Raw genomic sequence first — 4,790 nt, forward strand, 5'->3', positions numbered from 1 at the left:
ATAACGCCCATCTGGCTAATCTTCCACTCATATATCTCTCTCGATCTGTAACTATCTGAAAACGAAGTCCCCATAAATAACTTTTAAAATAATTCAACGCCCATATAAGTGCTAAACATTCCTTCTCCGTAACAGAATATTTCTTTTCTGCTTCACTTAACGTTTCATCTCTCCCGTTCCTTACACTAAACAACATCCAATTACATATCCGCTGCTGTCCACATACAACCGCGTCACCTGTTCACTATTTGATGAGTAATGTCCCAAAACAGACGCTTTACAAATTCGATCTTTTAACACTTCAAATGCCTCCTGCGCTTCATTCGTCCAAACAAACACCTTATCGTCAAATTCATGATGGGAAGTGCCAATCTAGCAAAATTATCAATCAATTTTCGATAAAAAGAGAACAATCCTAAAACCGCTCTCACTTCTTTCAGACTACATGGAGGATTTATCTCCTTCATCGCCGCAACTTTCTTACTATCCGGTCCAATTCCCTCGGCCGACACTTCATGTCCCAGAACAGTCACATTCTGAAAACGGAAACGACACTTAGATGGTTTTAAAGTCAAATGCGCATTTCGCAATCGAATAAAAACCTTCTTTAATGCATTTTTAAATTCTTCAAACGCACTTGCATACACCAATATATTATCCACATAAACTATCACATTACGATACCGCCAAAACCTTATCCATCACCCTTTGAAACACCGCTTAACTTGTTTTCAAAAACCAAAAGTTAACACTTTGAACTCATATAGTCCGGTATGTGTAACAAAGGGCGAACTAAAACTATTTTACTTAAACTAAACTAACTAACTTAAACTATTGTGTGGAGTTGCCTCTTTTTCGTCTAAAAAATATTTTCTGCATCGAAATTTGTTATAAGTGTGGAATTATACCAAATTCCGCATTCACCGTTACCGCCCACGAATTTGGACATAAGTGGGTTAAAAACCCGGATTTTGGGTAAGAACCTGGGCGGGTTGATTTGGTTTTAATCCATCTCTGCACACGCACGACTTAAGAAGCGATATAGTCGCGATGTTAAACGCGTTGCACGTTTTTAATTAATTAATAGTTTATTTATTTATTTCACTTAAATTTACAATTAATAACACTAAGCAATGTGCATAAACCTATACAAATTTTTCGCACGTATTCATTCAACATAGTAGTTGTAGCTGCTGTCACGCGGTGGCGTCGTTACCGTCGCCATTTAATCGCGTGTTTTTATCGCAGCTAAAAGTGTCAGCTCTATGATTTAAGAGTGGAGACTTTTAGAGGAGTATGAAGAGGCAACTTCGGAGATACTGGAACCTTCCAACCGACCCATCGCCCAAGTCCAGCCGGAACTTACCCCCATACTCGTCCAATCAGGAAATGTAGGATAGGAAAAGATATTAAATATAAGTTTTAGTTATTATGCAATCTGTAGATATATTAAACGTAGTTAAGTTCATTTTTGTAACACATAATTAGCATAGATAAATTATTGTCATAGTAGAATTTAAGGGTGAAGGGATGTAGTGTAGGTAGATATAATTTTAAAGCTGTAAGTGGCACTATGGATAGGCGTGCGCTTATCACCAGGAACACCACTTTCAAATCCCGTCTCTTGATATTCAGACGTTCGAAGCCCCCAACACGCCTTGACCGGCGTGATGAACTATGATCTAAAGATTACAGGAGACCCGTTACGTGAGACCCTGGGTTACAGATACAATACATCTCAGTAATTGCCAATTTAAAAAGATCTCTTATTCATAAAACTAAGCATTTCCAACCGATCTCTAGTTAGTTTGGTTAGTGATAAATATATTATTACATTATAATAATATGGGTAGGTCATTGATAATGTTACACGTCGTTTTTGTCACACGATTTTATCGACAACAGTTTCTTTTCATTCCCTATAACGTGAACTTATGTCTCAGGGTGACGGGCGCACTGGCAGTGCAACTCAAATCTTTGCGATTTAAAGCTCTGAGTGGCACTGCAACTGTTATGGACAACGTGTACCATCAGGCGCACGACTTGTTGGTCCCATCATTTGATATTATAAAAAAAAAATTGAAAATTGAACTAAGCAACTAAACAACTTACAACCGCCATAGCCTACCGCCTCTCATTCAGAGGACCGTGGTTTCAAATTCGGGCTGGCACCTCTTGAGGTTTTCCTAATTTATGTGCAAAATTTCTTCTTCTTTAACCGTTTTCAATCTCTAAGGTGTAGGCCTTCAGTATACGCCATCTTTCCCGATTTTGAGCAGTTTTAACCACTTAGTTCCCGCTAGTGCTTTGATATCGTCGTACCAACGCATCTGTGCGTAATTTAATTTCGAATTTACCATGAGTTTTTTGGTAAACGTAAAACCCTCGTGTGAAGTCCCCAACCCGTATTGCGTCAGCGTGGCTGACTATGGCCCAAACCCTCGCCTGAAAGGGGACCCGTGCCTGTGCCAGTGGGACGTATAAATGGGTAGTTGATGTGAATACTAATACAAACTTATCAAATTTAGCCACATTGGTCTCTAAAATATGAGTGGGACGTATAAATGGGTAGTTGATGTGAATACTAATACAAACTTATCAAATTTAGCCACATTGGTCTCTAAAATATGATCTAAATATTTCCTGAAATAAATACAACATTTGCAAACAGACTATTCAACAACAAGCGATCGGCCCATTTGCATAATTTAATTAATAAGGAATTAGGAATATACGCCAAAAGTTATAGAGACTGCGAGAAACTTATATCAAAATAGCTACAGTCCAAATTTATTTATTTATTTATTTCTATAAACTTTAAAAATATTACATACAATGGTTTCTTTACACCCCTAAACCTATATTGGTTTGTCTGGGTGCTGCACAATCCTCTTATTAATAATACAAAATAACTTATTTTAAGCACGAGTATAAAATTTACACAACACTGATATTATGTATGTTATCGTCTCCTATCATTTTTTTTTGTCGGTAGCAAAAGAAAACAAAACAACTAATATCGCCATTCGCAACACAAAAACCCGTTCCTGGACTCGCTTGATACTGACCAAGCCCGTACTCATACAGCGTGCTCCAACTTACCATACAAATTTACTATCTAAATGACTAAATTTTTGTTTTAAAATGATTTTTAATTAAATGTTTTAGATTTACCTGTGTTATGCTTTTTTTTAATTCAAAAGGTAAAGTGTTGATTAATCTAGGTACAATAAATTTGGTAGTCCTTTCTCCATAAAAGTTATTTGCTGATGTTATTGATATCATCTGTGAAGTGATTTGTCTAGTAACCTTGGAGTGATCAACTTTCTGATTAATAAATTTAAAGAAGTTATCTGTTAGGAGTAAAAATTTAGTTTTATTTTGCACATTCAATACACCGCAATAGTTAAATAGACCCTCTTCATTACTTCGATATTGTTCTTTAATTTTAAATGGTACAATTAATTTTAAAATCCTTATTTGTAGTTTATAAATTTGTTCTAAATATGTTTTAAAAGTACGACCATAGCTTGTTAAGCCATAAGCAACAACACTCTCCACTAACGCTTTATATATTTGTATGAGAATACTGCAAGGTACACGACGTTGTATTAGATAAAACTTAGCCATAATTGCTCGTAATTTTGAACAAACAAATTCTACATGTGAACCCCAGTTAAATCTATGGTCAATTGTTAAACCAAGGTAGGTATGTTGGTTAACATTTTCTATGCAATCACATTTACATACTACTTCAGGATCGTTACCACCGTGCAGACATCGGTGCTTATGTGCGACTATCTGTACCTTTTCATTTGTTTTAACGTGACTGGAGTGCACATGCATTAATTTGGTTTTTTGCGGATTGAGCACTAAGCCCACATCATGTGACCACTTACAAATTGCATCAAAGTCATTTTGCAGATATTTGCGTGCCAATAGAGGGTCACGATCAGCTGCTACTATACACGTATCGTCTGCATATTGAAAAATCTTACATTCACTAATCACATTATTGGCATCATTGACGTACGCCAAGTAATGTAAAGGCCCCAGCACCGATCCCTGAGCTGTTCCTTCGGTTACTTTAATTTTGTCGCTATACTCTTTACCTATCCTTACACGATACGATCTTTCTTCTAGGTAACTTCGACACCAGTTTAGCAATGGACCCCTTACCCCGCTATGATCTAGCTTTTTTATTAATGTCTCATGTCGAAGTGTATCAAATGCACGACTATAATCTATAAAAATGATTAACACATGATTTTTATTATCTAAACAGCCATTGACGTAATCAGTAAACATAGAAAGTAATTGGGTCGTACTTTTCCCTTTTTGAAAACCGAATTGATTATCAGAGAGTATATTGTTATCTTTATAAAATTTGTTAATTTCGTTGCATATGTATTTCTCTATCACTTTGTCTAAGACTGGCAAAATGGTCACCGGTCTGTAATTACTATATTTACGTTTGTCACCTTTTTTAAATATTGGTCTAACTACTCCTTCTTTCAACTCTCTTGGATAATTACCCGAATGTATACTTACATAGATTAATTTTGATAATGGATATACTATTTTCTCCGAAAGTGCTTTTATGTCTATTGGACGAATCCTATCTGCACCTGGCGCTTTATTGGGTTTGATACCCTGAATAATTTTATGAAGGACTCTGGGATTAGGTTGTTTAATGTACATTGATACATCTTCAACTTTTGAGTAATCATTGGGTGTCAAAATATTAATTGAACAGGTTGGCAGCACGTCTTTCACTGCTTTGTCAAAGC

The sequence above is a fragment of the Hyposmocoma kahamanoa genome, unplaced genomic scaffold (assembly GCF_003589595.1).
Source record: "Hyposmocoma kahamanoa isolate Upper Pololo Valley unplaced genomic scaffold, ASM358959v1 67, whole genome shotgun sequence".
Taxonomy (NCBI): domain Eukaryota; kingdom Metazoa; phylum Arthropoda; class Insecta; order Lepidoptera; family Cosmopterigidae; genus Hyposmocoma; species Hyposmocoma kahamanoa.